The sequence below is a fragment of the Macrobrachium rosenbergii genome, chromosome 15 (assembly GCF_040412425.1).
Source record: "Macrobrachium rosenbergii isolate ZJJX-2024 chromosome 15, ASM4041242v1, whole genome shotgun sequence".
Lineage (NCBI taxonomy): Eukaryota > Metazoa > Arthropoda > Malacostraca > Decapoda > Palaemonidae > Macrobrachium > Macrobrachium rosenbergii.
Window position 1 is genome coordinate 21,730,597 of NC_089755.1, and position 27,096 is coordinate 21,757,692.

A 27,096-nucleotide genomic window follows, 5' to 3' on the forward strand; every position below is an offset into this window, starting at 1 on the left:
TTGGTTACCCTTGAAAATAAGAACAATTTCTTGAACATTCATCAAAGGTAACGGTAACGTCACAATTACGCAAACTAGTCTCAGTCAGGGTTGCCAGATTGGGCTACAAATCACAAATTGGGCTACTTTTTACACCTTTGGGCGACCAGATTTCACATTCTGCTACTTGCGACTTTTTGGGCTACTTTTGATTTGACTTGGGCTCTTTTATTCGATTTGGGCTACTTCCATTCATTTTGTTTAATAATAATAATAATAATAATAATAATAATAATAATAATAATAATAATAATCACACCAATGATCTACTGCAATAGATTGGCAATAGTGTATAATTCCACTCGTGCGTTACAAGTATGTTGAATGTTTTTACCTCAGCAGATATCTATTGCAACACGCAAGTGAAGAAATTTTTTGGTCTGACCGTCTGAGTCTAAAGAGTAAAGACCAGCCTGGAATTGAATGGCAAATGCTGTTCAACATTTGAACCCAAAAGATCCATGCTGAAATATGACTCTTCAGTCTATAAAAATGAGAAAGATGATGATAATGCGGAAAGCCTACTGAATGACTTGGTACTCTAGTTAAATTTGGAAGAGAATAATATGTGCTTTAATTTTTTTTACAAGGAAAAAGTTTACTTTAGTTGCGAAAAGAAAAGTGTCCTAATTTTCAAAAAAAGTTATTGATTTTGAAAGGATGAAATGTAGAGTTACATTAGTTTTGAAAGGACAATTTAAGTTTGTTTAAAAGGCAATAAAGATTTAGTTTTGAAAAATTTTTCTTCAGCTTTGAAAAGAAATACTTCAGTTTTGAAAAAGAAATGTGTACCATATTGCCAGGATCAACCACTAAAATTTATAATAACTTTATTATGCTATAAATGTATGTGCATACAATATTACAGTATATAGATATGATAAATAGTAATTTGTACTATGCTATAAAATGTTACAAATATGTATTATATATATATATATATATATATATATATATATATATAGCTAGTACTTACTATTTATCATATCTATATTTGTATTTGTATGCACACACATTATAGCATAATAAAAAGTTATTACTTACGTTTTAGTGGTTGATCCTGGCTATATGTTACACGTTTCTTTTTCAAAACTGAAGTAAATTTCTAAAGCTAAGATTTTTTTCAAAACAAATCTTTTTGCCTTTTAAAACAAACTTAAATTGTTCCTTTTCAAAAACTAAAGTAACCTGGTCCTTTCAAAATCAATAACTTTTTCTTGAAAAATGAGGACACTTTTCAACTAAAGTAAACTTTTCCTTTTGAATATATATAATATATATATATATATATATATATATATATATATATATATATATATATATATATATATATATAGTAATATGATAAATTGGGCTACTTTTACCTGAAATTCGAGACTTTTTAAGAGTGTTTGTGCTACTTTTTAGCCAAAAGCATCTGGCAACCCTGGTCTCAGTCTCAATTTCGCAGTCCGTAGTCCGTAGCCGGTAGAGTGTTGTTTATTTGTGTGTAGGTGTTTCTTGTTTTGCATAACTCTCTGATTAGTGTTACACCAGTATTTAAGCTGTATTCATTGTGATCACACAGGACAACTGGAGAGTCAAGGTAAATGCAAACTGCTGTTGTTGTTCAAATATTGTTCCAATAATTTAGTTAAATTAGGTGATCATTTTATTTTATACAGGTCCTGTTTGGGAACGTAGTTAGCCTTGCTGCTGGTATCTGTTTTTTAGACTGTCAGGGCGCATAATGCACATTTTCAATTGGTCACAGGGTTTCTGTGTTATTCATTTGCAACATGTTTATGGCTAGAGTTCATTTTCTGTGGTTTCCTAGTGACAAGTGTTGTCTGTTTTATCTTACATAGGCTATGCCTTTATTGGTTATATTGTATATACAAACTCGCAGGGTATTATTTCACTTATGGACATTAAACATAAAAATATAGGTTTTTCTGTTGTATTATGATGTGATTTACATGATTTTGAGGTTTATTTCCATCGCAAATGAATACTTATCCTTCCCCGGCAAATGATATATTGTATATAAAATTAATAAAATTACGACTTGTCAGATGTTTTTAAAACTGTGTTTACTGATTACAGTTTTGCCGTATTAGCTATGGAGAGGGGGTGCAGTATTCTGACAAGTCGTATTTTATTAATTTTGTATACAATATATCATTTGCCGGGAAGGATAAGTATTCATGCGATAAATAAACCCCTCATTCAAATCACATCATAATACAACAGGAAAACCTATATTTTATGTTGAAAGCAATTAATGTCCATAAGGTTACCCATCCCTACTATATCCAATAAGGTTGGGGACCCTTTGGGAATGCGGGGTTTTTAGGTGGGGTAAATCACCATCGACAAATATGGCATTTTAATTGATGAATAAAACCAAGTAAAGCAATTATAGCATACTCGTCAAGCCACAGTTATGCAACGTAGCTTAGTCTAATGTAGCCTAACATCCCTATCCCCAACCTAGCCTAATGTAGCCTAACATTAGTAGAATGTATTACTTGGCCGGGTGGCTCTGTCCCTGGGACACCCCAGATAGGCCAAGTGGTTACAAAGGACAGTGTCCTAACCTAATCTTCCCTAAGCTAACCTAACTGGTAGGCTTTGTTACTTGGCCGGGTGCTCTGCCCCCACTTACCCGCCGGATAGGCCAACTGATTGCAAAGCACACTGTCCTAACCTAACCTTCCCTGACCTAACTTAACTTAGTAGGCTGTGTTACTTGGCCATGGGGCTCTGCCCCCCTGACCCCCCCGATAGGCCAGCTGATTACAAAGGACACCGTCCTAACCTGACCTTCCCTAACCTAACATAACCTTAGGCCATATTGCATAACTGGGGGCTCACCCACCCTGGACCCCCATTTATTTTCTATGTTTCCGGCTGTCACTTTAAAATAAAATTATAAATTTACCTTAATTGGATGGACAAAAACATTTTGATGGCTTATATCCAGAACAAGATGGTTGTGGTTCCTCTACAGTGTCGTCGTCATTGGTATTGTCGTCAGAAAATGATTCCCTGGATGGTTATGGTGGCTGAGTGCTACTTAAAAGTGGATATAATCTAGCAGTTTGAAGCAAAATCTCGTGAAAAACTGAATCTTTATAGTGTTTAGTAAGTAAATATCTAGCAAGATATTGTTTCAAGAGCACTTTTTATCCCGGGCCTTCTAACCCACTCTTTATTATTGCGCCACAGTCGTTCAGTATTTTATGTGTGAATGTTAGGATTATTTTGATCAACAAAATTTTCTGCGTGGTTAACCTGAAAGTGAGTGTATCCACACTTATTTGACATAGCCAGTCCATGAATCACTATAAATAATAGAGCCTAGTTTAATGTAATGATTAATTAAAAGAATTAGTTTCACCTCTGCGATGGTAGGTACCAGGATCAATTAATGCCTTGACAAAAATTTTTTTTTAAGTTCTCTCAATACCACCAAACAACCAATACTGGGTAAGAGGGCGACCTTTATGGTATTTACTATGAGTAATGAGTGTTTCATCTATTTCTACTTCTATGTCAACACCACCGATGGGCTCCTGATTGCTGTAGCAAAACTGAGTCACCTCACGACAAAAACTTCTCCAATCAACACTGGTCTTAGATAAAATATTCAAATATTTAATAATATGGAGACATTTCCAAAATGCACTTAAAAATTGGCAAAGGAAAATCAATAATTTTCATACTGGCAATTTAACCTTACCCAAAAATATGCCTTTCCATCACGTACAGTAAAATTACAGTATTTTGTTTTCAGTCTTTTATCAGGAATATAACCAGTATAACACCAAACGTTTTTGTCCTTCCCAAGTTTACCTTGCGTGCTACACTTTATACATTCCACTGTTGCAGGTAACAATCCATGTTGCCTTAAAAAAATCGATGCTTTTTTATTCATTTTCATAAAAATTCTTAATTAACTGGAAATAATCAAAGTTACAAGAGGAACACAGACTTGACATTTCTTTGCTCCATGAAAGACCCCAAATGACATGAGAAAATGTCTGACACCTGTAAGATTTTTTCCCCTGCTCACATGACTCATGTGACATGAGATGTAACTAACCACAATGCAATTTTAAGGAAAAAGAAACTCACATCAGAACCGCAGTGCAATTTTAAGGAAAACCAAACTCGCATCAGAGCACAGACTGTGTAAGTGTTATTAAAGTAAATAAAAACACTTAGAAATTTTTCGAGGATGGTGGTTATAGTCATATCATAGATATGGCGAATGTCCCCCCAAAATTTTCAGAGAAAGTTTATTTTTTTATATCAAATGCATCTGTAATACTGGAATTATTATAGAATAAGTTGGAACTGTTGTAAAATAATACCGTAGTGTTAAGTAATTTTATTTTAACCAAACTCGGTTTTGGACTTTTTATGCTGTGCTGTTAAGTCTTCGGAAAATGCTTGTTATGAGACGTGATTAAAATTTTGCAAATTTGTTGCTACCGAGATATTTACCAACGGTTGTTATTTACTTGGAGTTTTCTCATTGTTTAAGAGAAAACCAAAATTAATGAAATACCGTGGTGCAACCCAACCTAACTTATTCTAACCTTACCTAGGGCACCAGATCCTCCCTGGTTAAAAGGAGGGCAGGCTATGTTCCCTGGACCCCTTACCTCAAACCTAACCTAAACCATAGTGCAAAGAATCGCAGTATTCGGTATTAGCTTACACACAGTTTCTTTGTTGTCTTCCTAGTGTCTAAGCATAGCCAGAACCTAAGATTATGATTTTTGGTAATTGTCATCCATAAGGGGGTAGTGCTGTCAATGCGCCTCATGCGGTGCACAGTAAGCATTACTTAAGGTTCTTTGTAGCGTCCTTTTGGCCCCTAGCAGCAATCCCTTTAATTCCTTTTACTGTACCTACATTCATATTCTCTTTTTTCCATCTTGCTATCCACCCTCTCCTAACAATTGTTTCATGTGCAACTGCGAGGTTTTCCTCCTGTTAAACCTTTCAAACCTTCTTACAGTCAATTTCCCTTTCAGTGCTGAATGGCCTCATAGGTCCCAGTACTGAGCCTTTGGCCTGAATTGTATATTCCATCCCATTCCATTTAGTAATTGTTCAGAAATGCTCCGTAGCTTCCCAGACCACTGGCACTAGCCCCGGTGGCCCGCCTACCTTAGCTGCTGATACCAGCCCTGGTAGCCAGCTTACCCAGGCCAGCAAAGGTCCCTGGTTTATGGGCCTACGTTCCTGGTTCATTCCGTGGACCGGACAGGTCATGTGCCCGAATGGTTGTAAGATTGCCAGAGGGTTTGGTGAGTTGCAGGTACATTGTGTGGAGATCATTAGAATAAGTCATTTTAATGATCTTGAGGAAGAGACCTTGGCTTTTCCTGCAGACTGTGCTTTCACCATCAAATCTTTCTGGGGACCCCAAAGAGACCCCAGAGTTTTATATATGGAACTTACCAAGTTATTAAAATGCTTTAGTTTCCCTTGCACAGCCGCTTAAAAAATTAAAAAATTCTTGGGTAATGCTTCAAAGTTTAGTGCAGGTGGCTTGTTCCTCCCACTAATGGAAATCTCAGGAACTACTAGCAAATGAGCTCATTCTCTTTCCTGCCAGCGTTCGGCTAACACCGAGTGTCGATGGCAGCTGTGTTCTTAATTTGCCAGTTGTAGACTGGATTTCAGTGAATATTATCATTGGTTTTGAGTAGTTTCAAGCTTATAGCATACATGAACCAATATTTATGGTATGGATACTTTTCTGCAAGTCAATCAATGTTTGTTAGTATTTGAGACATGTCTGTATGATAATACTCTATGTACTTAAACTAGGGTCGATTAAGGTTAATTTCCTTTTCTGAATAGCGTAACAGAACATAATCTTGTGTTCGCTACCGAACCAATATTTCTGATGATAAATATGTATCTTCAGGTTCCAATAATGTTTGGGATATGTCTGTACTATGATAATCTAAGTACTTCAGCTTTTGTCGGTAAAGGTTAACTTTTCTTTCCTGAGTAGCATATTAATGTAATATTGTGTTTCCCGAGTAGCGTATTAAGTGATATTGTGTTCACTACCAGGCTGACATTTTTTGGTGAAGAATACATTTCTGAAAATCTCGAATAATGTTTGACAGGATTTGATACTTGTCTGTATGAGGGTACTTCGTACTTTGGGCGGTAGAGGTTAACTTCAGTTTTTCGAGTAGCATATAACGTTAATATCGTGTTTGCCACTGGGCCGATATTTTTAATAATCAATGCATATCGGTAAGTCTCAAATAACATTGGATTGGAATCAAGATATATTTGTATAATTGTTCTCTGTATCCTCAGACTCTTGTTGGTAAGGATTACTTGGTCATATTTCACTTCTCTTTGTAGAGAGCTGGAAGTGTAAGGCATTGTGTAGTAGAGAGAAATTGTGCCTAATTTTTGCGTAGAGTAGCCATTCTCGACAGCCGAGACTGGTAGGCGTTCAGCTAGCCTGGCGCCAGCTCTCTCCCCACATCCTCTTCTCTCCTTCCACGGGTCCTCATTTTATTCTCCAGTTGCTCCCAAGCCTGGCTCTCTCGCTTCCTTCCCATTCCTTTGCCAGTCTTGTGTACGGGTTGACAGATGTTAACCTTGTAGAAGTGAAGCATTGTGCTTGGAGGTGGTGGCTGCTCGTCCCACTGATGCTCCTAGTCAAAGGTTCACTGATGTACTCCCTTACACCTGGGAGAAGTCAGTACCGGAAGCCAAAGGGAGGTAGGTGGGGTCAACTACGGGTAGTCACCCCCTCAGTTGAGCCTGTTGCTGGTCCCAGGTACTGACAGACAGCCACTGGAAAGGTCTCTTTCTGGATGTGTAGTGAAGGAGGTGGCTGCCTGGGCCTATTGGTTCTAAACCCAGTTTCTGGCATGGAAGTCCGAAGGGATTTGCCCCTGGGTAGTCGCCCTTCAGTCGAGCCTGCTATCCGCAGTTGTCGACGGACAGCCATTGGAAAGGCATCCATGGGTATGTTCTTTTATTCTAGTGATACTTCAGTGTAGACAAGAGCGCTGATGGCGTTTTTTATAGCGGATCTCAGCTGCTGAAGAGGCGCTTTTCAGAGGATATTCACTACTCTTCCTTCTCCTGTAAAAGTGGCACACCAGTGTTGGCGCCAAGCTGAAGATCAGTGTCTGAGTGTTCTTTTTGGTCGGTTCCTTAGCACCCGAGTGCCTAATAGCTCCTGAGCTTTCTATAGTGTGCCGAGTGCCCTATAGTCCCTTGTAGCACCAGAGCACCTAATATCGCCCACCTGTGCCTGCTTGCACCCAGTGGCGACAACTTGCACTCACTAGCACCCTATAGCGCTGGAGCTCATTTTCATATATAACTCCCAGCACCAGCTCTCATGCATTTGATAGATTTTCCCTTTGGATGACGATTTCGTCACTCCAGAGCATTCTTTTATGGAAGACTTTCATGAGCTCCAGGCAGAAGGAAGCACTGTGTACCCTCTCTGAAGCAGCTCCCTTTCCCAAGTGCCTGAGCACCTTCAGAGCTCTTGGCACCGGCGCACCGGCGTTCTGGTGCCGAATCCTGAGCAACCGACACCTGTCCCAGAGTGCTTGGCACTTCTAGGCCATACAAGGCTCCCACTGCTGGATGCCCAGTTCCTTTTCACAGTTTTTCTCCTAGAGCATTGTCTTTGACTGAGATGTAAGTTGTTGCCAAGTTCTGGTAAGCATGTCGGACAGTTGTTCTAGCCAAGTACAGTTCCGCATGTTTTTTCAGTCTGTACAAGATGTCACTGAGCCCACCCTGGGCGTTATTGCATAGAAATTGATCCTGCCCTGATGGTCATGTGTCCAGGACTTTTAAGTATTGGCAGGCTTGACAACTAGCCCAGTTAATTGTCTGCGAGGCTGCACGACGTTTTACTAGTTTGCTCGGTTACAGAGCGAACCGAACAGTCCTGTAGTCCATTCTCTGGGGTGTTTGCATAGAGTTTGCTTGGATAAGAATACTTCATTTTCATGTCCACATACGGACTCAGATTTCCCAGACCCGTCTTGTGAGGCAGAGTCTGCCAGTTCGGGAATTAAGGCTTTGACAGATCTACGGCACAAGCCTTCTTGAGTCTTCGCCAACTTTCCTCTGTTTTCTTTTCTGGCCTTGATCTTCATCCTGTCCCACAAGATCAAGAGGGACAAGGAATCAGAGCCGGACTCTGCTGATTTTTCTCAAGGTCTGAGTTTTCAATGGGACCAACGATGGTATCTGTCCGATTTTATAGTCTTTCATTTGAAGTCCCTCTTCATAAGACCAGTCTTAGACTGCTTCTCACTCCTTGTTCTTGTCAAGAGAGCCCGCTTGGAGAACCGGGGATTTCTGGGTCATGTCCCTAGGAGATCAGAACTTTCACACATTGCCAGGGAACTGAAACCTTTAGCGTAAGGCTTCAGTCCTTCTTATCGTCACCCTTCCTAGACTTCGGTATTCCTTTACACAAGACGACAGTCCTTATGGCTTACATTAGCAGTGAACGATTGATAGTTTTCCTAGTCCAACTGGGATTTCTGGTGAATGAACTGAACTGTCAGGAACTCACTCGTGCATTTGAGGGGCCTTTGTCCTATTCTGTCGGGTTATGTGCTATCTATGGGACAGACCGACTTTGTCTGCCTGGCAACCTAAGGAACCTTATAGCATGGGTAACATCACCGTTCTGCAAGATGATTACAGCCTAGACTTCTATGCTCTTCCACCATTTGAAAGTTCAAGGAAGGGCTAGACTTCTTCAGATTAGTCAACGTTACAACATTCTTCGTAGCCCCGTTCTGTTCGGTAATTTTTGGTTCCCAGATAGCTGCGATTGTTTGGTGAACTCTCCCAAATCCTTCCACCTTTTGGTCCTCCTCGAACTACCTCACTTCAAGAGACGCCATCAATGGTGTTAGGCTCTTATAGGCTCTTACGCGGGCTGACCTTGGGCTGTCCGGGTGTTCATCAAGAAGGAGGGGTATTTTGTTTATAGGTGCTACAAATACCTTTGGGAGATCTGAAGGGGGTATCGAGCTACATCTGACTTGGCATGCGGTTTTAACTGAGAATGAGGACTCTTCCATGACCTGGATCCGTTCTCTCTCTCTCAAGGACTTAGAGAAGAGAAGACGATCTTGACAACAGGGGACAGTGCTCGGGGCTCCCTGGAGCACCCATCAGCCCAGTTTTTTTTTTTTTTTTTTTTTTACCTTGCCTGGCTTCCATCTCGTCTGGCTCCAGCTACAGCTGGGCACCAGTCCTACCCCAAGCTCCTAGGAGCTGCTGCCAGCTCCCGACTGATTAGTTATCTGGTGTCCAGCTCAGCTGGCTCCACCTACAGCCTGGTGCCAGCTCAGTACACCCAATGCTGGGTCCAGCTCCCTGTCGTCTGGCACAAACGCTCCCCACATCTTTGGCTAGAGGAAAGAATAAAAAGCTCTCTATTCTGTGGGATTTGTGGGTATTGCCTGAGCAGGATTGGAAGCACAGGGCTCCATTCATAACCTTTAGAGTGCTGGCAAAGACACTTCTCACCCACCGTCTAGGAACATATGGTACTTTCTCATGATTGGACTTGTTTTCTGAGTCATTCGTAGATTCAAGGGAGCCTTTGGCCTACATTTAGTAAAGCTAATGAAGCCTGAACAACCTCTTCTTCGTTAGCCTTCAGGTACTGTACGTCCCTGACGTTCATTTTACAATCGACGTTTTTTGAGACTCAGATGTAGGAGAGTAATTTCCTCCTTTTATGAAAGCTAGGGATGTCAGAACAGTATATACCTCATTAGCTTTCAGACACTATATGCCCCCAACGACCATTCTACAATTGACCTACCGAAAGTGTAATTGATCGTCAATTCTCTCTTTTTCGAAGAAAGTTTTAATAGTGGTAGATTCTTGCAGTACCTCGTGATCATTGTTAATAACTGGCATGGCATCATGGAAGGAAGCATAAGAGTTTCTCCTACTATCTATTCACCTTGTAGTAGGGTGTCGAGATTTGTGAGAGTAGGGGGGTTACAATGTACCTGGAGCACCCATCGCTATCAGAGGATGGGTCATGGTCTTTTATTTCAGTGCAGGTGACAGTATTCTCTGATTGTGTTGATATTGGTACTGCACCTAGGGCAAGGGCACTTATGAATGCTTTGCTAGCCATCAGGATTACTTCCTTTGCTACAAAGCTCCCTAATACTTTGCTGGCCATCAGGCCATCTCCTTCGCTGCAAAGTTCCTATTTAAGTAGAAGTGCTCCAGGGCCTTACCACCAGGTTAAGTTGAGCACCAACCAGAGGCAGTTTTTTATACTCTCTTAGCTAACAAGGAACTACAAGCATTGTTTTCAGTGCTACAATTTTTCTATTTCAAATTCATTGCATGAATTAATGTTTTGGAGTAAAATATGTCCCACCTCCTGTCAATAGCAGAATCAGCATTTTAATTACTTGGTAAGTTCCATATATAAAAATGTTTTTATAATAAAGTTTTATATATACTTACTAAGTAGTTAAATATTCAGAGCCCTCCCTCCTCCCTCAGATGGACATATGGCAGAATTAGAATGAGCTTGTTTGCTAGTAGTACCTGAGATTCCCATTAATGGGCGGAACCAGTCACCTGCACTAAACTTTGAAGCATTATCCGTGAATTATTTTTTATTTTTTAAGCTGCTGTGCAAGGGAAACTAAGCCATTTTACTTACTTAGTAAGTATATATATAAAACTTTATTTTATTATAAAAATGTAATTTTCAGTCGGCCTGTCATGATCTACACTTACTGTTGAGGTTTTGGTCCAGGTGAATTCTCTTGGTTCTGGGCAAGAGAATTCTCCCAGGTCCGGCTGTTCACGCAAGACACTTCCTCCACCTCTAGTTCACCAGAGCAAATATGTTTCCTTTTAAAGGCCATTGCTAACCAAGTAGGTTTACCCAGACCTGACTCATCTATGTCCCGGTCTGTAACTAGAGCATCTCTTTGTGGAGGAGTCTCCCTTTTGCAGACAGATGCAGTGTCACTGGAATCGACTGCCATGGCAGCATTCCAGTCAGTCTTTTAGATCGATCTTTGGGTCCTGTCATTGGCCAAGATCGCTTCTTCTTCTTCTGGCACCCGTACACCAGGGAGGATGCAGCCTTCAAGAGATGGTTACTGTTTGGAGGTAGGGCTATTACCTACCTACCTCCATCAGACAGCAAACCTGTGGGCTAACCTAGTGTCGAAGTGGTGAGTCGCTATGCTGTCTCAAACCTCTAGGTTTGTTGGTCCTGAGTTGGCTTTGATGCTCAATAACAGAGGGGTTCTGGGATCCTTCTCCCCCTTTGCTAGAAGTGAGGTGGAAGCTGCAGTGGACTGGCTTGGAAACTACAAACTTGTTCACTGGGTAGTGGCTAAGACCTAGGTAAGGCTAAGCCTTTCCTCTTTAGGTCAGAGGTCCCAGGCTGCTTCTACCCTGGTAGTGAAGGGTGTGCAGCTGTGCCCCTTTCATCCATCCTCCTGTTCCAGGGAGGGAGACAAGGGAAAGAAGGGTGGAGGATGTCGGGGGGAACATTCCTCCCTGCTTGCTGCCGTTGGTTGATCGTTGCCTGTCGAGCCATTGGGCAACTGGGCAGCAACATGGAGCGGAGACCTGGGTATTGGATGCCTGTCAGGTAGGGTAGCTACGACCCTTCGAGTTTCCACCACCTTTCACCCTCAATTTGTTCTGGTTCCAAATGTTCATTCCTGACTTGCAGAAGACCTTGTCCTTCGGGAAGATGTGAATGTGATGCTCCTGGTGGAAAAGGCAACAGGCAGCTGGAGGCCAGTCATTAACCTCTCTCCCTACTGAACCGGTTTGTTTGCCAAACCTGATTTTAGATGGAAACTGTCCGTCTGGTTCATGATTCCATCAGATATGGCAACTTCATGCTTTTGGTGGGTTTCAGGATGTGTATTTTTAATACCTGTCCATCGGTCCTCCTGCAAGCACCTCTGCTTTACCCTCGGGGTTGGGGATGGTGGTGTTCCAGTTCAGGGCACTTTGTCTCAGACTCTCAGCTACTCCCCAAGTGTTCACTTGGGTGTCCACATTGATCTCGGCTTGAGCTCATTTGCATGGGTGTGTCTGTGGAAGTACCTGGGCAGTTGGCTGGTCCTGGCGAGCTCGTTGCTTCAGGTGCAGTGATCAACTTCAAGTAGTCAGATCCCATTCCCAAGTAGAGGGTAAGTATTTGAGCTTGCTGATGGACATAGCAGCAGTAAGGGTCTTCCCTTTGGAATCTTGTATTGGCAGGTTCAGGGAGACAGCGCAGAAGACCCGTGTCTCAGAAGGAACAACCTGTTTGGCAGTGGCATGTTGTTCTGGGGCACCTGTCATCATTGAAGAAGATGGTCCCTCATGGGTGGCTTCACCTTTGCTCCATTTAGTGGAGGGTGAAGGAATATTGGTCTCCAGCAATGGATTCTCCTTTCTCCCCCGTTCCTCAGTCGGAGGAAGTAAGGAGAAATCTAGCTTGGTAGTTAGACAACAGGGGCCTCTTTTTAGGGGTGCCATTGGGCACTTCCCCTCCCAAGGTGCTTCTGTTGTAGGACACATCAATTGAGGGATGGGACGCACACCTGAAAGTGTTGTTGGTTTCAGGTTTGTGTGGGACCAGAACGACAGACACCTCATCAGTGTTCTGGGACTCAAGGCAGCTTTTTTAGCTCTGCAAGAGTTTCGGGACTGAGTGATGGGCATTCCTTAGTATTGGTGGCATATGTCAACAAGCAAGGGGTACTAATGTCTTTCCAGCTGCACAGGTGCACGAGCAGGCAGTAGCACACACAGTGGAGCTCTCAGCCAGGTACATTCCGGGGCCTCGGAATGTGGTAGCAGACAAGCTTAGTCGCCAGAGCCAGGTGATAAGGACAGAATGGTCGCTACACCAAGACATTGCAGAAAGACTCTTCGAGTTATGGGGAGTCCCAAACATAGATCTGTTCGTGGCCTGGTAAAACAAAGTTACTGGTGTTCTGCTTGATTGTGCTGGACCCGTGGGTTTTGATGGAGGACACTTTCCAGCACATGGGACAACTTTGAGGCTTATGCCTTCCCTCCATTTTGTCTGATTCGTCGGGTGATCAACAGGGCTTGATCACCCCGAATTTCAGATTGACTATAGTGGCTCCCAAGGGGCCACACACTGAGTGGACCTGCTGGCCCTGTTATTTGATATCCAAAGGGAGATTTCCCCCATGGCACGACCTTCTGCACCAGCCGCATGTCGAGAGGTATCACCAGACTGTGAAAGTGCTGGCACTTCATGCCTGGAGACTATCCAGCATCTGTTGTTTTTCGATGCATAGTGATGGAGATGTCTGGACACCTGTGGAAATCCTCAGCAGCTGTGTACCAGGGGAAATGGGCTGTCTTCTGTGGTTGGTGTAGTCAGTAGGTATCTCTCGAATCAGAGTTTCTTTTCAGCAGGTAGTACACTTTCTCACCTTGCTTTGCCGAAAGAAGCTTTTCTCCGTTTTGGCCGTTAAGGGCTATAGAGCTACCCTTGGCCAGGTCTTTAGTTGAAGGGAATAGATCTCTCATCCTCGTGGGAGATCTTTATGCTTCAGAGAAGTTTTGAACAAGTCTTGGCCTAACCCAGGGAACTCAGGCTCCCTGAGTGGGACGTGACTCTCGTCTTAAGGAGCCTAGCTTGTACACTAAACAGGCTGTTGAGAGAGTCATCATACAGAGATCTGACTCTAGACTGTTTTTCTTGCTTGCCCTAGCTTCGTCATTGTCAGCTTGCCCTGGCTTTGGTGAAGAGAGAAGGCAAGCTTCATGGTCTTCGATGTTAAGCACTCGTGGGGATGGGGATCTGTTAAGCTCGAGTTGGTCCTGGAATTCTTGATGAAGACTCAGAGTCTTGTCGGTCTTTGATGCCAGATTCGAGTCTTTTCGATCTCCTCTTATGATTGGGACGAGATGCTACTTTGTCCAGTTAGGTTGCTACAATATTATCGCAAGAAAAATTGCCATCTCAGGCCTGAGTGTCAGTGCCTCTTTGATAGTACCAGCTTGGCCAAGAGAGATAAAATCATAAGAAACCTTGCTTTTAATGCTCTGGGTGCATTGAAAACGATGATCAAAAAACCTTCAAATTTATTCTTTGTGTGACGAGGTAGACCTGAGTTAAGTCTGGGCAAGAGCTCCTTCCTTTGCATTAAAGAAGAACCTGTCAGTTCAGCAGATACTACAAGCAGGTGTGTGGTCACGCCTGACCACATTTAACTTGTTTTACCTTTGGGACGTTGCCCACAGGTCCTTAGACATGTTTTTCTGGAGTCTTGTGGCAGCTGCCCAACAAGTTGTGTAGCTCATCCGGCTCCCCTAAGGGGACAAGTAGCATCTCATCTAAGGTGTTTGGGAAGTGAAAGAGACTGTGTGAGAGACTGGTCTCTTCCCTTTTCTCTTTTACCTGTCTCTCTCATAGAACAGAGAGGCAGGTTGCGAGCCGTCACTTGCTGGATGGACGAGTTTTGCAGGTGACTGCATGATGGGGGGCATCCTGTACGTCACGTTTTTGCAGATTGATTGGATGCATGTCTCCACCCTCTAGACAAGGGGAGAGAGGGATAGACAATGAAATGAACCTATTGGTTTTGTTAGGAAGTTTTATTGTCTCTGACACTTAGGTTCCTCCATTCTTGACTTGACTTATTAAAGATTATCTGGCGTCACAACTGTAATGGTTATTGATGCCACTAAAATGGGATATATAAGGCACATATATGTGTACCCAAACAAAAGGAATACATTCATACACACATACATACACACAAAAACAAAATAGTACCTTAAAATTTAAGCATTAAAAACTTATTTAAATCTGATAAGATAAACCAATAGATATTCGTAGAACTTATTAAACTTAACTGATTATAGTAAAAATTAAATCTTATATAAAATACCAATGGCATTTATAAAACTAAACAGGCTACTTTCGTGAAAATCAGCCCCTAAAATCTTGGCAAGGGAAAAACTATCAGTTCACTTGGGCACTCCGCTATCAGGTGTCTGATTGTCACTGGTACCAAGCAGTCGTTACAATAAGGCTGATGATCCCCACTCATCAAAAAGCCATGTGTCACTTTTGTATGACCTATTCTAAGCCGACTGAGTAGTACTTCCTTTTGCCTAGTCATTGATGAATACTTCCAAGGAAATGTGGAGTTAGCTATTTCTTTCATTTTTTGGTTTTCTAGCTTCCATGCAAATTTCCAGGAGTCAAGGAATGCTGATTTAATAACTGGATATGTAACATTTGCTGAGAGGGCACACCTAGCTATATTACTTTGGTTGACAGCTGTTTTGGCAAGTGTGTCTGCTACTTCATTTCCTGTCACACCAGCATGTGCAAGAGACCAGCAGAAAGAAACCTTACTACCACTGATCTTAAGCAACTGAAGCCACTCTAAAATTTCAATTATGATAGGATAAAGTGAATTAAAATGACCAGTAGCTTGCAACACAATCAGTGAATCGCAACATATAACAAAGCGTTCTCTAGCATGACAGGCAATCTCTTTAAGGGCGGTTAGAATTGCATAACACTGTGCTGTAAAAATGGATGACTGATCTGGCAACCTTCCACTGTTATTAAAATTGGGAAATAGAACTCCATAGCCAATGCCTGCGTCAGACTTGGATCCATCTGTAAAAACTAGGACTGAACCATCATGGTCCGCCAAATGTTCTAAAAAGGAGATGTGAAGCATCTCAGCACTCACTTCTTCCTTGCTACCAGTGAAGCACGTGCAGTGCTCCACAGAAGGAAGCTTCCAATGGGGCACAGCAGAATACTTGACTGGCCAGACTTTGACCTTTGGAAGGAGATAATCTTCTAAAATTTTTAAAACTCTGCATCCAAATGGTTTTGGATAACGTGGATTACGTTCATAGAGGCTAAAATATTTATCATTAAAAACTGCTTGGCAAGTTAATGAGTCAGGAATCCTCTGGACTCTATACCAGTATCGGACAAATGATATCTGACGACATGAATCCAAAGGCAGTTCCCCTGCATCTACTGAAAGGCTTGAGATTGGAGATGATTTAAAGGCACCACTCGCAATCCTTACCCCAGCATTATGTACTGAATCTAAAATATTTAGTTTTGTTTTCGAGGCTGAGGAATGTACCTCACAACCATATGATAATTTCGATGCCATTATGGCTTTGTAGAGGATCATTAGGTGATCCCTATCTGCTCCCCAAGATGTATGGGAAAGCACTCTTAAAACATTCAGAGCTTGCATACACCTAACTTTCAGATCTTTTAGACGAGGCACCCAAACAATAATCCCAAAAAACGTGTTCTCTTCCTTACATGATATCCTCTGGTCGTGTATGTAGAGATCAGGATCAGGATGTATACCTTTTATGCAGCAGAAATGTACAGCAAGGGTTTTCGACCTAGAGAATTTAAAGCCCCTTTTTTCTGCCCATTCAACAACTTTGTTAATGGCCAACAGCATTTTTCTCTCAGCCACTGCCATTTGTGTAGTTGCAAATGATAGAGGTCATCAACAAATAAGGAAAACATTATATCTTTAGGAATCACAGAGACAATGCCATTAATGGACAAAGCAAACAATGTCACACTGACGACACTACCTTGTGGAAGTCCTTCTTCTTGGCTGTGAAGAGATGAAAAAGAATTTCCAACTTTTACCCTGAGCCTTCGAGTTTTTAGGAAAGCTTGGATAAATAATGGTAATTCTCGAAATTCATTATCATGGAGGGTCTTCAAAATGCCATATCGCCAGGTTGTAGCATAAGCTTTCTCCAGGTCAAAGAAAACTGATACATGATGTTCCCTGGAGATAAAAGCCTCGCACATTGAATTTTCTAAATGCACTAAGATGTCAGTGCAGGAGCGCATTTGACGAAAACCACATTGGGCTGGAGTTATAAGGCCCTTCCTTTCTAATATCCATATAAGACACACATTGACCATTTTTTTCATCAACTTACAAATGCATGATGTTAGAGCAATAGGATGATAACTAGAGGGAATAGCACCATTCTTTTGTGGCTTCAGAAAAGCTAATAATATAGCTATGCTCCACACAGCTGGAAATGCACTTTCTTTCCATATTTTATTGATGATACTGAGCAAAAACTTTTGTGTTCCCACTGGCAAATTTTTAATCATTGAAGAAGTTATGTCATCTGCACCACGAGCAGATTCATTGCATGATGACAAGGCAGATAAAAATTCATGAAAGGTAAATGGTTGGTTATATGATTAACTTCGCACGGGTGTAAAATCGAGAATCTTCTTTTCCTTTTGAACACGTTTTTCACAATAAGGTGAACTTGGGTTTTTAGATGAAACATTAGCAAAATTGTCAGCGAAAACCTCACTGACATCCTCCAGATTGGCAACCATGTTTCCATTTACTAATAACACAGGTGGATGTGTTAGTACATAATTATTTGCCACTAATTTTTCTTATTTTATTCCAGACTTCAGGTAAAGGGGTTTTCCAATTAATTTTTGAGATAAAACCTACCCATGACTGACGTTTGGCTTGTTTTACTTGATATTGGAATCTGGCTCGTGTCTTCTTAAATAAGATTAAATAATATGAACGTGTATTTCTGCGATAGCACGTAAAAGCTGCTTGCATTGTTTTACGAGCTATTTGACACTGAAGGTTCCACCAAGGAACTGGCTTTCTTTTAAATTTGCCATATGTTGTATGAGGAATTGTCTTCTGGGCAGCATCAATAATTAGTTTACAAAGGAAATCCAGGGCATTTTCCAGTGACTGGAAATCTTCTATATCCATTTCTAAAAAAGTTTGGGTTTTGAATAATGCCCAGTTGGCTTTATCCAGTATCTAATGAGGTGATCTTGATGTAGCAATTTCATCTACTACATTAATAAAGATCGGAAAATGATCACTCCCTAATCCTTCATTCATTGTACTCCGGGAAAAATCAAGATAATCAGGACTGCATACTGATAAATCTATCACAGAAAAAGTCCCAGTTTGAATATGAAAATGTGTTGGTTCTCCAGAATTAAGGATCACAAGCTCTTGGTCTTCAATAAATTGATAAATATTTTTCCTCTAGAATTGGAAATTACATCACCCCACAAGGGGTGTCCTCCATTAAAATCACCAACAACAAGAAAAGGCTTTGGAAGCTGATTTACTAATCCATCTAATTCTTGAATCGGATTATGATAGGTTCTATTTGGAGGTAAATACAGTGAACATATGGTATATTTCTTTTTTTTAAAAATCTGAACAGCAACCACTTGTAAGTCTGTTTGCAGTGGATATTTTATGTGAGCTGTATCTCGCCTAATTAACATAGCACTTCCACCATGAGTCCCTTTGTTATCATCATAATCAGAATGGTAAAAGATGTATTCTTTAGGAAATACGATTTTTCGTAGGGCAGTGCATATTGGTAAGTTGTCTTTGATTAAAATCTTTAGAGACTCATATTTGGCTTGCATCCCCTGACAGCTCCACTGCAATATTGAAAGCCTGTGATCCATTACTATTGATAATTAATTATTATCTTTTACACGTTTTAACTTGGGGACACTACCCTGAAAAACACTTGACTTCCGAGAGGAAGGTTTATTACTTTGATTTTCACTTTTATCTTTTCTTTTTTTCTGGTGTTCTCTCTCTTTTCCTATGATCTGATCTGGGCAGAGTTCCATTAGACATGGCCGACCGTATTCCTTTTGGTATCTCTGCTGTACATGATTTAGGAACCTGTATTTTTGGTTGCTGGCATGATGTACTATTTTGATTATTAAGAGAATATCCCTCTTTAAGATCCAATTCTTTAGGTTTATCATCTCATGCTTTTCTCCACGTGGTGTTGTCTCAATCTGGTTTGACTTTGTGACTGCTGCGGATGGTTGCTGTTGCACTGCATTAGTAGCTGGTACTTGTACGCTGGGCTGTGGCTTCTACTGAGGAAAATGTAACTCCCGGTCTTATTTGGAGTTCGAATACCTCTTTCTGGCTTCTTTAAAAGAAATCTTTTCCTTCCATAACTTTTTTTGCACTTCCTCCTCCTGAATAAATTTCACTCAACTTTTTGAGGATGCAGGTTGATTTTCTCCACAATTTATACAAGACGGTGGCTTACTGCATGGTCCATGTGCTTCTTTGCCACAATTACAACGTAAAGCAGGTTCTTCATTTATTTTCTTTGTGCATTTTTGGATCAAATGACCAAACATCTGGCAGTGGTAACATCTCAAAGGTGATGGTATGTATGGTTTTACTTTGAAGTTCAGCCATCCTGCATTGATAGCATTAGGCAGTTTATAGGTTTTAAATGTGAGAATCAGCGTTGCCAGGGGAACAATCTGATCCCCAACCATTTTTCTCATTCTGACCACCTTCGCCACATTCTGTTCCTCTAATTCCTGCTGAATTTCTTCTGTGTCCAATAGAAGCAATTCAGGAGCATATATTACTCCTCGACTTTGGTTATAAAAAGGATGAGGGAAACGTGTAACTTTTCGCCCTACTAAAGTATTCATCTTAAGCAGTTTTTCACTGTTCAGTGAGCAGACTTCAGCTAATAAGGTCCCATCATCCTGTGGATGAATTTTTGGTTCACAGTCACATACATTATTAATTTCCCACTTGCTTTAAATAAACTGATATTCTGCAATACGTCATCTTCGAGTTTAAGAACAATAAACTTATACAATGAAACTAATTCATATATACCAGGAAATATTTCCATTTTTCTTTTATTAGTCCTCTGTTTATTTAGTTCCTTGAATTCAGTTTTAAATTATTCTTTCCTTCCAAAACAGGAGAGGAAAAGAATTCCATAATTATGATGTTTGAGCCCGAATTGTCCGTTACCAAGTCCATTTCCATGCTGGGGTAAAAAAATGAAGGAAGGGCCGCCATAAAAACGGAAAGATACAATTCGTCTGTGTAACCCCGATACCAACCACGGAGCCACAATTAGAGGAAGGGGCAATCCCTCTGACAAGGGCCTCCCTAGGGGTATTACCCAGATATACACCCCACCCTCAGTGCTAAGGCGTCATGATGTCCATCGAGATCATGACCCGGCACCGAGGGCAGGGTTAGACATGAAACTTTCCCCTCACTCGGTCATGTCGGGTACTCGAGTTCTGCAGGTGAGGTGGCGTGCCGTCCATCCTCACCTTCCATTAAAGCTAAAGCACAAGTCAAATCTTATCCAGAAATGAGCCAAAAATCATCAACATAAAATCCATACCAACTAGGAGGAGGAGGTAGAAAAATGGAAAAAATTTACAGAAAGAGGGAAAAAGGCTGACTAATTTTGTTAGACCAACAGTTGAGCCCCTAAGGACTAGTGAGAAAAACATCATCAGGCATCATGGCCCAGCTGCTGGTCCCAAAGCCCCTTACCCACAACAAGGGGTCAGCATCTAGGGGGTTGGGCTCCTCCAAGCCTTCATCAAAAGTAATGTAGCAAATTCATTATTTTAAGCCCAGAAGTCCAGCAGTTGCAACATCCCATATGTCCAACAAGCTAGAGGTGTGGGATTCCTCCTTCAGCTCTTCCAGAACGGGAAGGTATTCCCAGGTGGGTAAAACCAACTACTCGGTTCAGAGATTTGCCCCGACTCCCCCACCAGTGGATGTCTCATGTGTAAGGAACGAAAGTTGTATTTGTGTAGGCACAAATAGCAAGTTTTTAAAGTAATTTGTATTTTCCCCTAATAAACAAACATGAAGTTCTTTACATTCACGTACCACCTCAGCCACCCTTCATTCTGGAGTGCAAACCAACGAGTGGGCGGTGTTTCCCCCCACCATCAGTAGTTAACGGCCTTGTCTGAAAGCTAATTGGCCGTTCCAGCTCGCGAATCCCTAAGTAAAGAACTTCAGGTTTGAATGTTAGGAAAAATACAAATTACTCTAAAAATTTGCTATATTTGACACGCCATAGAGCATCTGACAGAGTATTCAGATGGCTGGGTAACAAGCTTAGAAATACTGTCATGGAATTATATATTGACTAAATGTCTTTCTTGTAAAACATCAATAGCATAAGTAAAGTTTTTGCTAAGACGTTTAGTGTTATATTTACGAATACTTTTTTTTCCAAAGTCTTTAATTGACCTGCTGATTGCATTTATTTTTTAACTCTTTACATACGCACATAAACGTATATGTATGTATGTATTAATATATTTCGGTACGATCCTTTTATCTTTTTTCCATAAAAGGTTGCACTGATCTGTGGTACTAACAAACTACCTTTGATCATCTTCTTCTTCGTTTAACGTGCTTTTTCCCATTTTTCATGTGGGGTAAGCGCGATGTCTTCTATTGAAGGACTTTGATTTGGCGTTGGGGTAGGCCATACCCTCGATCGGCTGCCCTGCCTGAGATCGCTTTAGACCCCGGTAGTACATGTGTATATGTATCGTGCCAAATCCCCAGCTCCCTTTCCCCTAGCAGCACGGAGACGTGAGCGGTTTAGGCCGACAGTTCGAGACGTGTAAGGTGTCTGTTATGTTTTTAGAAGATGTTGGAATGGCTTTGTTTGTGTGTGTATTAGTCTGTAACACCCATTTGCTTTCAGCAAACCTATCCATTGACTACATACATAATCCCAGGGTGTCTACACGGATAGCAAAGTGTCCACCCTCTGACCGGCCGGCTGCGGATTTGAACCCGCGACACAGACTTCTTACGAAGTCTGAGTCCACTGCTCTACCGACCGAGCCATCGAGGCTCCCCAACAAACTACCTTTGATCAGTGTCCAAATTAGAATGCTGAGGTATGAAAGCGTCTTGAGTAAAATAATGTTAAGAGAAATCGGTAGGTAGTGGTTGCAGTGAAGGAATTTTATGAAGAGTAATAGTTTATATGATAGGCTATTATTATTATTATTATTATTATTATTATTATTATTATTATTATTATTGGAGTAACATTCAGTTCTTTTACCTTGCCTTTTCCTATCGGTTCTAACAACAGATTTAAACTAAGAATTTGAACACCTATAAAACCAGACTGAGGCACCAAACTTAGCTATTTGCAGTATCACCGGCCTTGAGTAATCGAAATAGGTTCCAGAGCTTGGCTTAATGGCCTAAATCCCTTGATCAGTAAATCAGCCAATCGTTATACTTCGTAACCATTTGTTAAGTTTAATATACAGCATACCTCCCTCAGAGACCCCACCATCCGCAGACCACTTCATTGTTTTTAGTTTTTCATTTGCTTCCTTTCGTGTCCCCATGAGCTTAGTGTTGCTTATATTTACTCCCAGTCCTCTCCTCTCCATTCCTCTCCCCCATCTTTTGGACAAGAACAGTTATCTGTCTGTTGTTAATAGCAGGTCGTCAGCATACAGCAGTTCTCAGGGGCCTCCCTCAATCCGCTTATTTGTAGCTTCCTCTGGTACCATGATAGGCAATAAAGAGCTCGGTGACTGGATTTTGAAGGACACCAGCTCTCTGCCTCATATTCCTCTAGCATACCTGCCGCTGTCATTTTTACTCTTCAAACTTATGATAAGAATACCATCGGTTTTCTAATGATTATTTTAGTCAGGCCTTTACCTTCGTAGGGCCCATCCAGTTGGTGTTCTAGCCAAAGACTTTTAATTAAAATTCTTCAGGGTTACATCTGTTTTTTTTTCAGCAGATATTCTCTTGCAGCTGCGATATTTGATTGGCAGTGTTAATGTCAGCTTTTACTTTGTAGAGCAAGAGATTGATTAATTTATGTTCGTAGGGGCCGCCAAAATTGGCCGTTCACCTTGATATACTAAGAATACTATGAAAATGATTTTCCATTTGAAGGCAGTGCTTATCGCGTTGTTAATTAGGAAATTTAATTTTAATATCTTTTGCGCAAAATTTTACGTATTTATTTGTAGTAAACGACGAGGAAAGTAGATCATGACGTTATATATGATGATAATAACTTCTTACAAGTTAGGTATACGAACAGAATTATGGAATTTAATTCTATATATTTGAATAAGACGGAGAGAATTTAATCTTGTATGATCTAAAAGAAATAACTATTTTATTGAAACAATATTAGTATAATGTACAGTTTTTATACAACGGTGTCGTCCGGAGTCAAGTTTTCCAAATTACAAACAGTTCTTTTCGTAGGACACTTGAAACGATAACCACGAATTAATTCGCTATCTGTAATAATGCAAAAATGCTAAATTGACGAGGCATTTGATCAGAGAGAATTTGCCTCGAAGCTCTCTGAGATGGGATCTCGTGCCCTTTTAATTCAACGAGTGTTCTGTAACAGAGAGAGAGAGAGAGAGAGAGAGAGAGAGAGAGAGAGAGAGAGAGAGAGAGAGAGAGGTTTAATCGGGAAGAATTCCAGCGCAAGTGGTAAAGGGAGGAATTAAGAGGGAGCGGGAAAAAAGGAAAAAATGCGAACGATGGAAGGAAAAGTAAGGCAATAAAAAGGTGGTGTGGATGGGAGGGGAAGAATGAGAACTGTGTGTTTATACTCCTGGGACGTGACGGTGAATTCTGACCAAATTGGATTCTTAATAAACGTAATGATTAATTGAAAAAAGTTTAATTGAGTTATGGAGAAGTTTACTGTTCGGTCTGGAACAAGAAACTCGGTTATTTAAATTATGGGAGTACCGATGCATCACTTCTACCGAAGTTTGTCGGTATATGATATTTTTTTTTATAACGAGGAGGGGCGTCACAAATACTGGATGTGAAGGGGTCGGGTAGAGAGCACCCCTTCGTCTCCCTCCTGGTAATGTAAGGTTTTGTGTGCTGTTTTTAACAGGTTTAGATAAATAGGATTTAGGATTACTGAGAGTTGATGGTTTAATGGGAGTGGTATTTTCTTAACCCATTGTAAAGACTGTATTGTCTTTTGAATGTAAGCAAATTTCCTTTTGTAGCCGAAAGTCTAATTATTATTATTATTATTATTATTATTATTATTATTATTATTATTATTATTATTATTAGTTTAACATAACGGTTATACTAGAGAGGGTGATGACTGCAAGTCCCAACCCTAGGACTTGACGTACTATCTCGAAGGTGGACAAAGGTAATCTTCATTCTACATTACTTACACAATGGCCATTGCTGAGAGAGACTGGCCCCGGGTTTGACGACAGCAAGGTAGGACGAAGTGTCGTTTCCGGAATAGGAATTTGTTATTCACAAAAACTGTACGGATACACATTGCGAGTATTATTATTATTATTATTATTATTATTATTATTATTATTATTATTATTATTATTATTATTATTATTATTATTATTGCCTTCCATTGTTGCCTGGTGTGGCATTTTTACATCACTAGTAATTGGCTTATCACCTCATGAAGTTCCCTTGTAGTTAATGATGACAGATCATTTCGTGGCATTTATTTTTCCTGTCTTTTTCCTGGATGAATTTATATATACAAGTATTAAAATGAGTGTATAAGTAATTCTGAAATTTTTCTGAATTTGTGGTCCTGATATCCGCCTCAATTAGTACAGGAAGTTTATTTCACCTGTTTATGCATTTGGGTATCATCATGGAAACTCGTGAGCTCAGTTTTATATCAGCCTCAACGGTAGGTTGTATTTGTAGTTTTAAAAGATCTGTGTCTCATTTTATTTTGTTCCTTCTCCTTTTGCGATCATAACTAAGTCTCCTTACAGGCCAACCCTCCTCACCTCCCACCCTCCCCATAGCTGTGCTGACCTTGTCCAGTTAGGTAGATCCGAATGGCTTATTCTTAATGAAAATTCACCCATGACAGATATTAAAATTGCTGATAGAATAGCTTTTGGCAAAAGTTTTCCTGTTCAATAGAAGAATGATTTTGCATTTAATCAAACATAAGTAATTTTTTATAGACTAGTTACATTGCGTTATTCTCACAAATTTATAGATGACAGCCTTTTCCCGTATTGCTATTGTCGTCATTGTTGTTGTGTAGTATGAAATTGAAAGGAATTATACAAATAATGCAGTTAGTGTCTTCATGCATACAAAAAGGAATGCAGAAAGCAGTAATACCCGTAATTATAAATCATATGCAACCATAGACGGAAGTAAGGGTACTCATTCTACATTGTTTAAAGAGCGCAGGGATGGAATGGTTTACTACTCATTCTCATTGCCCCTTTTCATATTATTATTATTATTATTATTATTATTACTTATTATTATTATTATTATTGCGGTGTTGTAGTTGCAGATTCCATGCTGTTTTCGGTGAAAGCAAACAACTCTCTCGATATCTGTTGTTAATTTTTGTTGGTGAGGGACCTGTAACCGGCAGTGAAAAGCGGTATGATTACATTATTTTCGATTATTTTCTTGGTACGTTTACTTGCACGACTGAGGTTTTTGAGTAATTTAATGTCAGTATTCGTTGGTAGGTTTTGGAAGGAGCGCCACATTAACTCTAGTGCGTTATTTCTGGCTTCAATTATTGATTTATAAAGTGAATTACTGTGGCATATTAGTTTTCCAGCACTTAGCTCTTTATATTACTAGGGATTTATGGAATACTGTCAGTAATTTTGAGATACCTGGTCCGTACCATTCATTCTGTAGAATTATTGCAGAGAGAGAGAGAGAGAGAGAGAGAGAGAGAGAGAGAGAGAGAGAGAGAGAGAGAGAGAGAGAGAGAGAGAGAGAGAGAGACTCGACATTGATATTCAGCGAGTTTGAGAAATCGACCGAACTACAGTAGTAACTTTTTTCTAATGGCTTATTTTTTTTTGCTCTACTTTCTCCTAATACTGCCTAAGTTAATACTCATAAATGACGGATTTTACGACTCATAAATGAAGTACAAGACGCATTGTACGGCTATAAAATGACGATTATGAGGAGAGTAACTGTAGTGAGTGACATTAGTGTAGCAGTACTTATTAGATAAACGTCTTTATACGTTTTCTTATTACACATCTAATGTAACATAATTAACAATTAGTAAGTGCTCGTTGGATTTTCGAAGCAATTACGGTGGTGTTTCCCTTGCTGTTTGGACGTTCATGCGCCGTGGAGTGGGCTACATTACTCTAAGGAAACTTATTGCACGGTTAGTTGAATGGAATTAAGGCGGACACAACGTACATCGTATAGTTTTTATTTTTTTTATTTTTAATCCTCTCATTGTTTGGTTGCTGGCGTGTTTGTTCATTTGTGAATAATGCATGACTGCTTGCCAGGTGGCGAAAGGTAAACATGTTCGGTTTTGTAAATTTTGATTACTTTCAGATGAATGATGCATTTATTCATTTATGGAAAATTCATGGTTGTTTTAAGATGAATGAAAGGAGTCCATTTTCAGGTGAAAGAAATAAAATATTTACCCACTATAATTTCCTGCAATTATCCAAACTTCATTATTCCGTGCCAAGTGGTTGGGGAGTGAAGGGCCAGTTATCCGCGAGCCCGCTCTCTTAAACTACTCTAAATAAAATTTAATGCAACGAAATACATTAGGTTAATCAAGAGTCCGCGTGGTTTATGGGGGAGTTGGCGTCGGTCGGTTTATTCAGAGGGTAAGTATTATTCCACTGGTGTTGGCTGCCGGGGCTACTATTCACCTCGGCTTCATTGTTGACCTCCCCGCCTCCCCGCCCCGCCCGGGGCTTTTTAGCGTCTGGCTTCACCTGGGGTCTATAACTTCACCTCTGTTTCGCAGTCTCACCTGTGGTTCATTAATGCCTCGCCTTTTTTTATACATTCACGATGGCCTCGTTTCGGGGCCGGCCATAATGAATGGGTGTTCCCTGGCTCCAGAGGTCCTCCCAATTCATCTGTTGCTTTCATTTGCGTTCCTGAGTGATGGGCGCCTGCATGCATACGTATGGGGCGACTTTAATACGTCTTTCTTTTGTTTACTGCATGCATCCTGGCACTAGGGGTCTTGAGGATGATATGGAATTGGGCGAGTGGTTGGTTATCATTGAGTGATAGGAACAAATTCGTGGTTTGGAAAATGTGATATTTGGTAACTGTCTGACGTTGTTGCGAATTGTAACAATGATTATTT

At 40.6% G+C, this 27,096-nt stretch overlaps 1 long non-coding RNA gene across 1 annotated transcript in view; it reads left to right on the top strand.

Annotated features, from left to right (window-relative positions):
* Positions 1 to 1,471: 1,471 nt before the first annotated feature.
* The window catches only part of LOC136846388 (uncharacterized), an 811,447-nt gene continuing 785,822 nt past the window's right edge, over positions 1,472 to 27,096 (top strand). The window contains exon 1 of the long non-coding RNA XR_010855365.1: positions 1,472 to 1,624. This is a non-coding gene — a long non-coding RNA (uncharacterized lncRNA). The remainder of the gene's footprint in view (positions 1,625 to 27,096) is intronic.